Source organism: Sorex araneus, chromosome 4 (genome assembly GCF_027595985.1).
Source record: "Sorex araneus isolate mSorAra2 chromosome 4, mSorAra2.pri, whole genome shotgun sequence".
Classification (NCBI taxonomy): domain Eukaryota; kingdom Metazoa; phylum Chordata; class Mammalia; order Eulipotyphla; family Soricidae; genus Sorex; species Sorex araneus.
In genome coordinates, this window is record NC_073305.1 from 23,870,744 (window position 1) to 23,883,817 (window position 13,074).

The window sequence follows — 13,074 nt, forward strand, 5'->3', positions numbered from 1 at the left end:
CCCTTCTTAAAATAAACTCCGTGTCTTAAGAATGAGCACCCTTATAATCCCACGATGTTCATTGGGAAATCCTCCTCCAAAACGACCCTTGCAAAAAAAAAAAAAAGGGACGAAATCCGTCCTCCCTCCCGTCCCTCCCCCGGAGGTGTCCAACTCTCCTCCCCCAAAGCGTCCTCCTTGAGGGGAAGCGCTCAGCTGGCACAACTCCTGGTGTCAGAAGCAACTCCAGCGGCCGCGAGGAAGATGCTGCGTCAAGCGAAGTGGAGCTGAGAGGCGCGAGCCAGGCTGGACGCCGCGAGGTCGCCCCGATTCCCAGGGAGGCGGGCGGCAGCCCAGTCGCCAGGCACCGGCCGCTGCGCCCGCCAACCTTCGGGGTTAATCTCCTTTCCAAAGCCCGGGGTTCCGGGGCCGCGAGACCAAAACAGGGGCGGGGGTGGGACCGGGGGGGGGCACCCGGAGTCCCTTTAAACCGCCTTCCTCCCCTCCCCCGGTGTCTGCCAACCTTTTCCGAACCCCGGTGTCACAGAACTTCCTCATCATGGAAACTTCCACTCGGTTCGGCGCTGAGGATGCCAAACTCCATTTCCCAAGGAGCCTGTCAACAGCTGGGCTGGGAGGGGGGGTGCGGGGGGGTGGTGTTGGCGGCCCCCGGGGCGCGGTGCTCGCGGGGAACTCGGGCCACCCTGGCTCGGCCGCTGCCCACACCGGGGCTCCCCGCCGGCCGCCGCACCGCGCCCGAGCTCGGTCTGGCACCACCTCCCCGAGCCGGGGCGCACCCCCAACCTCGCCGGGGCGGAGGCAGGTAAGGGGGCGGCTGACACCCCCACACCCACCTCTCCACCCACGCCCGCCCGCGCGCTCGGCGGCGCCCCTCGGCTTCCCGCGACACCCCGCTCCCGGAGCCCGTGGGCGGCGGCGCCCCCGCCTCCCCCGCACCCCGGCCCCCGCCTCCGCGCGCTCCTCGCGCCCGATTACCGGTGCCCGGGAGCCTGCCGGGTGGAGCGCGGGCGCTCGCCCCGAGCCCGGGGCGCTGGAGGTCTCCCGGCGGGCGCGCTCACATTATTCATGCAAACTTAATCCCGCCGCGTCACGCCGCCGAGCTCGGCCCAGCCCCGCAGTCTCCACCCTCCTCCGCCCCCTCCTCCCGGAGCCGGGGACCCCGCGAGCGCCCAGCCGGCCAGATGTCAAGGCGCCGCCGCCCGGGTCACTGCACTTTTCCAGGCGGGGGAAGCGGAGCGGGGGGCCGGGCCGCCGCCGTTGCCCGCTGCTCCCGGGGCCCCCGCGGGCGCTCGCTCGGCTCCACGGGGCGCCGCGGGACTCCGGGGTCCCCGTCCCCCCCCATTTTTGCCTCCCCTCCCCCACTCCGGGAGGCGCCCGCGCTCGGCCACGCGGGCGAACCGGTGACCCGGTTTCCCTCGCAGCCCTCCCGGCCGTCCGACCCGCGGGGCCGCGGTCGCCCCGAGCGGGCCAAGCCGACTCCGCCAGGGGCGCAGCGAGGAAATGGCCTCCCGGGCCGCGCCGCCGCCGGGGCCGGCCGCCCCCACCCCACCCCCGGGCCCCCCGCACCCCGGGCGGCCGCGCTCAAGGGCCGCTTCCTGCGGGCTCGCGGGCCCCGACCCCCCGGCCCGCCGCACTGGCCGCCCCGGGCCGGCCGCCCCCGCACCTGCCCGGCCAGGTTGGGGCGCTCCCCTCCGCCCGGTGGCGGCCGTGCCCTCCCCGCCGCGGCGGCGCGCCCTCCCCACCAACCCGGCTAGGTGCGCTCGGGGGTTCCGCGTCCGGGCTGGGGTCCCCCTAGTTGGAAGGGACGCGGGGGCAGGGGACTTCGGGAAACGCGGGGTTCTCGGAGCGCGTCCCGGGGCCGCGCTCTTTGCTCTTGCCCAACCACTTGTGGCGCGTGGGGGGCCGACCCCGCCGTGGCTGCTCCACCCGAGAGACCCCCCTGACCTCGCTCTCACCCCGCCCCCTCCCACATACCCCCCGGGGAAGTTTGGAAAAAGCACCTGCCTAGCCTTTAAGGGAGACCCCCCCCCTACACACAGACCGCTCCCTCACTCCAACCTCCGTCTTCGGAGCCATGGGTGCGGGGATGGGACCCTCAGCAGGTTCCCCATGGGCAGCCCTATACCTATTGCTTTGCCTGGGGTCGTCACAAATTCAGCCCGGAACGCAAGAAACCGTTGACACTCGCGGGGAGTTCCGCCCCGCTGCATGGGGGCTGCTAAAATGCCCCTACCCCTACCTCAAGTCCTGCAGGCCGAGAGTTCAGACAGCGAGAAAACGAAGCAGGCGGCGGCGTTCCGGGCTAGAAGAATGCTTGGAAAAATACCGAGTATCAAAAAAAAAAAAAAAAAAAAAAAAGAATAAAGCTCAAATGTAGTCGGTTTGAAGGTAGAGTTGCCACCAAACTCTTTTGATGATTGAGTGGAATTATTTTCTTGTATTAGAACCCCTCGGATTCATTATTCAGTCTGCACGTTTATTCCTATGGCATGCAGGGGGGTTAGAGACACGTCGATCCTCCGGGCTGAGCCGCACGGAGATGTTTATTGAGAGTTTTCTAGCTCTCCAGTCTGTGACGTGTGTTTTATTCCAGCTTCTTGGGAGCATCCCACGGAATGGGGCGAGAAGCCACCCCTCCTGCTGAGAGCATTAGCAACCACAACTGTCAAGAACTCGGAAGCTCTTCCCGGAGCCTGGATGCTGCGTTTCCACACTTCGGGGGGGAAAAGAGTTGGAGATCCCCCACCCCAACCCCCCACCCCAGCTCCCGGGCAAGAGGGAGGTGGCCTCTCTCACCTCGAATACAGCGATCGATCCAATTTCCCCTCGGTCCTAGAGCGTGAAGCGGGGCTTTATTCTTCCCCGTATTATGGCTGCACCGAACTTGCAGGATTTGTTGCAGGAGGCAAGTTCTCCTCTGCAGGGAAGTTCCTGGGCTCCGCTCCAAAGCTGCCCCGGGATGTTTTGGTTGGTTTGGAGGAAAGCAGTGGCGTTTGTTCCAAACAGGCGGCCCCCTGGTGGCTAACTGAGGGTGACAAAACTGGCCACTGGGGAAAAAATCCTGTCCTCATAGCCCACAATTGATAAAGGAAGATTGGGTCTAGGGTGATTTACATACGCTCAGGTCCCTTCACAAAGGTGAATGACAGGCGTTAAAGCCCGCTGGAATAGTTTACCCCCCCTTTTTTTTGAGTATTACTTGGAGCTGACTTCTTTCTTAAGAAGCAAAAATCATATCAAGAACTAAATATCACAAAAAAAGTTGCTTCTCTTAGTTCAAATGGCTTTTTCTTTTCTCATCTCATCTCATTTTCTTTTCTTTCTTTTTTTTTTTTTGCTTTTTGGGTCACACCCAGCAATACTCAGGGGTTACTCCTGGCTCTGCACTCAGAGTGCCTGGGGTTTCCTGGGGGTGCCTGGGGGGTGATCATATGGGGTGCCGGGGATCGAGCTCGGGTTGGCCACGTGCAAGGCAAACGCCCTACCCGTTGTTGTGCTATCACTCCGGTTCTTCTCATCTCATTTGACCTCCAAACTTCAAAATAGACCATTACAGCATTAAGTAAATACCTTGTCAAACAACTCAGTAGCACTCTGTTGATATAAAGATATGTAACTATGAGGAAGGGCAACTTTTCTGCAGTGTTATTAAAACCTTTATTATTCATTGTTTTGTTTATGGTTAATATTGTCACTGAAATTGAATGGGTCTCCTGAGGACCATCTTGCAGATTGCATGATGGTAGAAGTGGATTCTCTAGACAATTTGACTCTGTTTTCTAGTTGTGTACAGAAAGGACAATGAAGGAAAACTTTACAATGACCCTATAGAAGATAGAAAATAATAATCAGACTTTGAAGTATATGTCTCTATGTTTCAATCCTGCTGATTTAAGGGGACCACAAAAACTGTTTTCATGCCCCATGCTCACACCCCACCATAGCCATCCTCCTTATCAAGACCTGTAGTCTTCAAGTGATTCAAGAAAGCAATTGATTCACATATTTATTCATTGAGCATCAGTTATGGGAAGATGATAAAGCATAGGCTTTTTTCCCCTTTGGGTCACACCCAGTGATACTCATGGGTTACTTCTGTCTCTGCACTCAGGAATTACTCCTGATAGTGCTTGGGGGACCATATGGGGATGCCAAAGATTGAACCCAGGTCGGCGGTGTGCAAGGCAAATGCCCTACCCGCTGTACTATCACTCCAGCCCCAAAGCACAGATTTTTTTTTAAAAAAATTACATAAAGTAGTTCACAATATTTGATTACATTTTGTATTCAAACACCAACCCTACACCATTACACCTTCCCACCACCATATTTCGGGTGTTTCCATGCCGAACCCCAGTCCTTCCCCCAAAGCAGAACTGAAACAATATAATATTTCCCTCTAAGGTTGTTTGCCTCCTACTTTGAATCCCATCAAATGTGGTGCTATATTCTTAGAGTATGGTTAGAATGTGTCCTATGAAATGTTGTGCGACCGTATTCTAGGCTGCACTGTCCAGGAAAAGGTTCACTCGTGGATGAGGCTTGGCACAAGCATGAAGCACAGACTTTAAAATGGTTGAATTAGACCAAAACAAATGAGGTCAATGGCACAAGTAAAACATCTAATCTTGTCTTTAAAATCTTGGTATATTACTATGACTATGAACCATTATTGTATTGACTTTGAGTTTTTCTTTCTTTTTCTCCAACACCCATCCTCTTGAAGAGGGGCAGGTTGAATTTCTCTACCTGCCCCAAGCAGAGTCCTGGTAGCCAAAGACTTCCGGAACCCAGCCACAGCCATGCTCAAGGCCCCTCTCCACACATTCGGATGAGCCTCACTCATGAAGGAACCGACAGAGGAACCCAGAAACTGGGGCTTAGATCTCCAAGGCTGCTCAAATCGGGACTGGGCCTCCTCCACCCAGACCCCCCATTTTTCAGTAGCTTGGCAGCCACACCCACAAACTACCCCCAGTGCCATGTAATATCATCGACATCAATGGCCAAGATCCAGAGACTATAAAACAACGCTCCCAGCAAATGCGGCTGTGCGACCTCTTATAGCTTACTTCTCCCTCTCAGAGAACCTGGCGTGGTACCGAGAGTATCCTGCTCACACGGCAGAGCCTGGCAAGCTCTCTGTGGCATATTTCATATGCCAAATATGGTAACAATGATGGGTCTCATTCCCCTTACCCTGAAAGAGCCTCCAATGCAGCATCACTGGGAAGAGCAAGTAAAGAGAGGCTGCTAAAATCTCAGGGATAGGACGATTGGAGATGTTACTGGTGCCCACTCGAGAAAATTGATGATTGACTCAGTGATAGTGATAGTGATAGTGACCTATCTATTCACCAGGTTTTAAATGTTGTGTTAAATATCACTTATTTTGGTTATTTTGTTATTTCTCCTTACATTTTCCTCCCAACACAAATACCCTAATCTTCTGCATTTGAGTTGTGCCCTCAATGTTTCTAGTCTAATCAGAGAAATAACATCCAATTAGAGTTTTCTCAGTGTCAAAGAACATTAATGTCTTGTGAAGGAACTTGAGATCAGAGAGTTATAAATATGCAGGTGAGGGGAAGGAAACACAGATAGTAGATTTCCACGAATGTCAATTTGGCACTTGAACTAGTTTATCAAGTGTGGACCAGATTTTACCAGGGAGTGTTATAACTGGAAGAAGTACCATTCCAAGGATAAGAACCACTAGTATACTTTCATTCATTCATTAACTAGCTTTCAAATTAGCTGTATAGCCAAATGACCTAGCATGGAGATTCCAATTCTATCTGTTCATTTCAGTTCCTGGAATTTATTTTTGCCATGAGGGCCCTAGTTATTCTGGTCTATGGCCAACCAGATAAAAATGCCAAATACATAAACAAACTGTCCTTTGGGAAAACAGACTGTTAAGGAGGATAAAAATATTCAAAATTAATTCCAAGAGTAGAGGTGTAATGGGAAATATATATATACACACATATGTAATATGTATTGAACTTTGTATACATATTTTATATTGCTAGGTGATTGCTGGCAGGCAGTCAAATAGATGGGGGTTCAAGTAAGACTTCCTGATAAGGTGACTGGGTAAAAGTTCTTGGGGAAATCAGAGAAAAGGAAAGGAGAGCTAACTATCTTATTTGCAGGGTCCAGTGCAAAATGGAAGTGCAAGGTTCTTTATTCAAAAAGCAGGGGTGAAAGTTCTACTAAAGGTACAAAATATAGTATAATTTATCTTCTTTCATACTCTGTCCTCGGAATTATCCTGATATTTTATTAGCTATTTAAATTAAAGTTATTCTAGCAAATTAAAAAAACTTTTGTGCCATGGAATACTGATTTTATATGTAATATAAGAATATTTAATTCTACCCCGGTTTCATCACAGGATCTACAGGAGTGAGGCTGAGCATAGAACCAGTTGATAGCTTCTGAGCACCTTTGAGTGTACCTCCCCCCACCCCCCCAAAAAATTAACTCATATCGAAATAATATGCAAATTAACAAAAATCCCACATTTTATATTGCAAAACTAATATGTGCATTATAGCAGCTACATACTACATGTGTGTACTTTAAACTTTGTTTATGTATTTGTGTTTAGCTCTCACCAGAAAGTTGTCCTGGGGAAACAATTTGATCCTTTGTAATGGTTAAAGCCTTGGGTACATTGGAGGTGGCTTTGATAGTCTGACACACAGCATTAGCACGAAGTCAGTATGATAGCTGACATTTATTAAATATGTGCTATGTCTTAGATACTGTTCTACATATTTCAAACATCTAAAATACTGAATGAATTCTGTGAAATGATATTAATATGCATCCAATTTTTTGCATGGAGAAGTGAAGACATAATCCAATAATTTTTCAAGCTCAGATCTAAGCACTGGTGGCAGAGAAACTCCTCTAAAACTGTCTAAAATTGTGCTCTGTATGGCACAATCAGATTACTTGTATGCAAGAGACGTAGTGCTGGGACAAGCACATGTGACCTGAAACTGTGTGTTCTGATTCATGGTCCATCTCTGCTCCTTGTAAAAACTGCTGCATACAAGACAGACAGAAAAATAAAACCTACACATTTCCAGCTAAAAATTAAGAAAATGCTCCAATTATATATTCTCTCCTCTTATATTTCAAGCAAGAGATAGTAGACTCTGAGGTGCTGGGCAGAAATCACCAAACTCAAACTGGAAGGAGCCTTGCCCATTAATCACCCATTTGAAGGAGAACACCCAGATTGAGGAGTCACAGTGATGGAACAATTGACTTCTGTAAACATGTGTTTATGTGAGAAGTTATTTGTTGCAGAGGTTAGTGCTATCTCAAAATATCACATCAGCAGGCCAAATTCCAATAGAGCACTAATCATCTGTCTTTTAAATATATAAAGTTAAAAATCATGAAGTAGGCCTAGGTACATCAACATGGATATAAACCCACAAAAATGTGGTGTTAAAAAATAGTTCATGGCTCAAGTGGTAGTGTAAATGCATTAGATGTGTGAGACCTTCAGTTTTACCCCCAGAACAGCATAATGTCTAACCCTTGAGGTAACCCCAGGTCTTTGATCACTGATAAGTGAGTCCCCACTACCAATTTAGGAAAAAAGTTCCAAGTGTTAATCTTCCCGTTAAAGGGTAATTGACATAGAGTAAAACAAGCTCTAAATGTTCAGTTTGATGAGTTTGTACATTTTTATGCTTCTGTGTAATCATCACCTTGAACAAGATGGAAAACACTTTCAACAGCCCAGAAAACGTCTGTATCTCTTCTTAGTTGATGATCACTTCCCCCACTAGTGTCAAGCACTATTCTAGTTTCTTCATCTATTATTGGCTTTGCCAGTTCTTGAACTTCATTTAAATGGAATTACAAAGGATATTTTCTCTGTACAGCATCATCTTTATTTTAATGTTGAGAAGGGAAAAACAAATCTGTCTATATTGAATGAAATGTAATTTAAGGATCTGTTTTCAGTATAAGTCATTTCAGCTAAAGTTGCCATTTCCAAAAATCTATTGACAATATAAAGTGAGGAGTTTCTGCATCTGGTTTCTTTTATTTAATGTAATAGTTTTAAGATAGCACTGTAGCACTGTTGTCCCATTGTTCATCGATTTGCTCAAGCGGGCACCAGTAATGTCTCCATTGTGAGACTTGTTGTACTGTTTTTCGCATATCAAATATGCCATGGGTAGCTTGCCAGGCTCTGCCATGCAGGCGGGATATTCTCGGTAGCTTGCTGGGATTTCTGAGAGGGACAAGTGATCACTCCAGTCCTTGTTCTGAAGAGGACTATGGAATGTAAGTTTTAAGATAAACCCACATTATTACACAGATTAGAAAGTCATATTTTTATATAATATATCATAAATATAGCTCAATTTGTTAATTTATTCCCCAGTTGATGGAAATTTTAGTTATTTCCAGTTTGAAATTACTGAAAATAAAGTCTCTATGTAAGTTCTTAAACAATTCTCTTTGTGGTATATTCATTCATATGTGTTAGGTATATGCTTAGGATTATTGTTAGGTATATGTTTAGAATTATTATTCATGCTTAGGTGTAGGCTTAGGATTATTGGTTATATATTATTTTATATTATCCTGTCATACTTTTAGCTTCTTGAGTAACTAGAAGACAGTAATTGATATCTGATAATTTCTGCTCATTATTACAGTTACTCCAATTAAAATATTCAAAGTCATGTGGAGTGTTACTTGGGAGAAAAATATTATCCAATATCACAGTATGAAAATCATAAGAATAATCAACATTCAAAACTTATGGTTGATTTGTGTAGCAATTATGAGCTCTGTTTGCAGCCAAAAATCATTTCCTATGAACTAAACTCATACTAAAAGCCTGTGCAAAAATGTAGATGCTAATGAATTAAAGTACATCAAGAAAAAGGTGAATGGAAATGAAATGGGAGCTTAAGACATCTAAAACATCTCACAATTTAATTTTAATTTTCAGGCATTTGAAATAGGTTTAAGATTTGCTACATAATTACTAATATGGTTGTAACAACATATGTTCTCAGTGAGTACACACAAGCATAGAACATTGTTAAGTTCCTTGAGAATTATAAAAGAAATTCTAGTTTGATACATCTTCCCAAGACATGTCAATTAAGTACATGCCTTTTTGTTGTTGTTTTCATGTATCAAAATGGAAACATAGCTTTTTCAAGCTTGTGAAAATATCTTTCTTATTTTTGAAGGGAATTAATAGGATCTAAGTCATTTTCATGGAATAAACTCTACCTCATCTAGAAACAATAACATACATATTATGATGCTTATGATTATGAGTTCTTTTCAGATCTTACAAATCCCTGAATGATTCATTTCCGGAGTAACTGTCATAAATCAAATGTACTTACTTTTTCTGTTTAAATAAGATTCTTAATTCAAAAAAATATAGGTATTATTAACACTTTCTATTTCACATTTTCCAACTCTCTTTTACGATAGATTTGCCTCATCCCGAGGTTACAAAGCATTGCATAAAATAGTCACGGAGCTTCCATATTAGTCACAGAAGAGACATGTAAATGACAAAAAAAATTAAAAAAAAATTAACAGAGAAAGCAAGAAAGGTTTGAATCTTCATTTACAAAAATTTAGAGCAAAACTTCTACTGTGGTTTTGGGCAGGTCATGGGCTAGATAAGGCTGAATATACTATAAGTCGGCCTTTTCTGATCATTTTGAGCATATCGCTTAGTTCCTTTTCACCTTAGTTTCCTCATCTGCAAAAATGAAAGAAATAATTTGTACCTGCTTGTAGGATTGTTATAAAGGAGAATTATGATAATAGATGGACAGTATTGTACACAAAGCCTTAGACCATAGCAGATAGCCAATGAATACAATTTGTTTATCTTTTAAGAAACAAAACAAAAACTATGTTGTTTGAATACATAGAAAAATGGCAAAGACTAAAATCTTCTTTTGGAAGATTCTTCATTTCCTAAATTAATTTTAAAATATCTACAAATGTTTGAGAGAAGGGGCAGGAGGAGGAGGAGGAGGAAAAGGAGGAGGTGGAGAGAGAGAGAGAGAGAGAGAGAGAGAGAGAGAGAGAGAGAGAGAGAGAGATGGGACAGGAGGGAAACTGGGAACAATGCTAGTGGGAAGGAACTGGTGAAGGGATGGGTGCTGAAACATTATATGACTGAAGTCCAACCATGAACAACTTTGTAACTGTGCATATCACTGTGATTCAATTTAAAAAATAAATTAAAATACTTACAAATATTTGCAACAATTAAAACGAAACTGTATTCTAAAGCTTGCTCTATGGTAGGTCTGGAAAAGCACACGCAAAATTCCTTTTTTTTCATGAGGCTTAATGTCAATGAATAAGTTGTAAACTCTTTGGAAAAAACTGAACGCAACCCCGATATATGGTTATCTTCATACTTGCAGAAATAGTATCTTCAGGTGATACACTTCCTTAGTGGCAAATTTTTCAGACAAATCCAAGTCTTTACTGAGGACCTTTGGGATTAAAACACTGTTCTTAGAAAACTTTCTGGTGCCTCACTTCAAAGAGTCTCAGGAACTAGTCCAGGCTCAGTGTCTGGGGGGTCATTTCTGGTAATGCTTTAAGAGAGCTCAAGCATGAGCACCAGATCTTTGAGCCATCTCTCTGGCATTCCTTAGGAAACTCTTTTTTATGAGTTTTCTTTTTCTGCAGTCTTTTTATTTCTCTCTCTCTCTCTCTCTCTCTCTCTCTCTCTCTCTCTCTCTCTCTGATGGGGGAGAGGATCCCCTAAGTACTCCCTGCAGTACTTAGCCAACTTGGATGACCAGCTTCTGCTCATGTTTAGCAGTACTGGTGGACTATAATGGCCACACCTGGTTGTACTGGGCTGTACTGATATTGCATGGAGATTTTGCATGGAGATTTGGTGTTGGAGATTGAACCAGAGTCCCACTCATTCTGTGCCAAATAGTTATCTCCTGGGTCCATCTGTACCATTTTTCCATTTTTTAACTAGTACTAAACTCTTAAGTTAGAAATGCCTTTCTCTAACAGTTTCTAGAATGCCCGACAGAAAAAATGTCCATTACAGGAAATAGTTAAGTAATACAGAAATCCCTAAATGATGGATTTGAAGTTGATCTGATTTAATCTGAGCCATGCTTGTTACTCTATTCCCTTGGCCTAGTCATTTCTTCCTTGATCCATCCCATTCACATGAATAAACACAAAGTATTTTGAATAAATAATTTCTACAATCCTGACCATGTTTGCATTCTAAAACCATATGCAATTTTATATTCATTTGATGATGACAGAAACAGTTTTATTTTGTGGAGAACTCCTATTTTTTCCTGAAAAATATTTTTGTTCACTAACTTAAATAAACTTGGGGTACTTATTTAAGAAAAATAATCTAACATTCTTCATTTTATTGCATGAAAATTAAGTGGGGCCAAGTTGATCCATGATGCAGTTTCTCTGGAAAGGGCAGGAGAGCAGCCTTTGCTTTTCTCTCCCTGTTATTAGCATTTCCATTATGCAATTCAAATGGCAGGATATTTTTATTTGCTCTTTTGGCTAAACTTCAGATTGAATTTCCCATCACTTTGGATTTAATTATTTAATGGCAAGTGAATCTATAAATTTAGGTTATCAAGTGTTCTTTTTGGTATATCTTTTAGTGATTTCTATTCATTCTTGCTTTCATTCATGGCATTAAACAATAATGATGATGGACAAACAAAATCAAAGAACTAAGAAAGTGGAGAACTAATCCAGGCCCATGAATAGGAAGAATCAATATTATCTCGATCCAGTCTATAGATTCAATGTTATCTCAATCACAATATTAGCCAGTTATTTTATGGATGCTGAAAAGCCAATTCTAAAATTATTATGGAGAGGTGAAATGTCTAGAGCAGTCAATACATTACTGAAGTTAGAGTACTTAAGCTGCTAGTCAAGACAGTCTAACGCTACAGTAATCAAGACAGTGCTGTCTTGGCAAAAGAATAAACAAATAGATTAAATAAAACAGAGAGTCCAGAAATAGATCTCCATAAATATAGTCAAATGACATTTAGTGAAGGAGCAAGGCAATACAGCAAAGATAGCCTTTCCACAATTTGCTGGTCCAAATAAATATGCACATGCAAGACTCTGAACAGAAATGCAGGCCTTACACCCTTCTCAAAAATTAACTCAAAATGGATTGTAGATCTAAATATATAACATACACTACAAAAATCTTAGAAGGTAATATTGAAGAAAGCCTAAATTACCTTCAGCATTGTGTCATAATATTTTTAGTTATAACATACTTTTATAGCATCAGATAAAAAGATTATTCAAAAGAGATTTAATAAAAAATATTCAAAGGGTTCTTAAAAGACAAAAAGAAAACAAGTAAAAATAGGTCAAAAAATAGGTCAAAAGACTTAACAAACACCTCTCGCAGAATATGTATGGATGAAAAATAAGCATATGATAGGTGTTCCACATTTTATGTCATTAGGGAAGAGAAAACTTGAACAAGAATGGGATATTACCACATATCTATTAGAATGATAAAAATCCAGAACACTGATAACACCAAACACTAACAAGGGTTTATGTAAAAAATTTCTAATTTGTTGCTAGAGAAGAAGCAAAATTGGTACTGAAAGTTTGGAAGATTGGAATATTGCTACAGAACTGATGTGCCCCTATCATACAATCTTGCAATTAACTCAGAATATACCCCAAAGAATTGTAAAGGTACTCAATCATTGTATGACTGAAATGTAAGCATAAAAGCTTATAAGTTTGTAACTGTACCTTGCCATGATTCATTAAAAATATAATAATAATAAAAAGCATATCCACATACTAATTTGAAGACTAATGTTCATGGCAGCTTTATTCATATTGCCCCAAATTTGGAAACAATCAAGATGTCATTTAGTATAATAAATGGTGTTTAATTTAGACAATTTTAGAACAACTAAAAATACAATAAATTATCAATTCATGAAAAGACATGGAGGAATAATATTAAACGCATATTCTAAGGGTGCAAAA

General features: G+C 43.4%; 1 protein-coding gene across 8 annotated transcripts in view; it reads right to left on the reverse strand.

Moving 5' to 3' along the window:
• THRB (thyroid hormone receptor beta) overlaps window positions 1-3,291 on the reverse strand; it is a 423,669-nt gene extending 420,378 nt beyond the window's left edge. For 2 of the 8 annotated variants that reach the window (XM_055134863.1, XM_055134859.1), the window contains exon 1: window positions 2,240-2,600. The gene's annotated coding sequence lies outside the window, so the exon portion shown is untranslated. Of the gene's footprint in view, window positions 1-502; window positions 611-975; window positions 1,134-2,239; window positions 2,601-2,796 lie in introns of those variants that run through there. The other 6 variants (XM_055134862.1, XM_055134857.1, XM_055134860.1 and 3 more) reach the window with 5 other exon arrangements.
• Window positions 3,292-13,074: the final 9,783 nt, after the last annotated feature.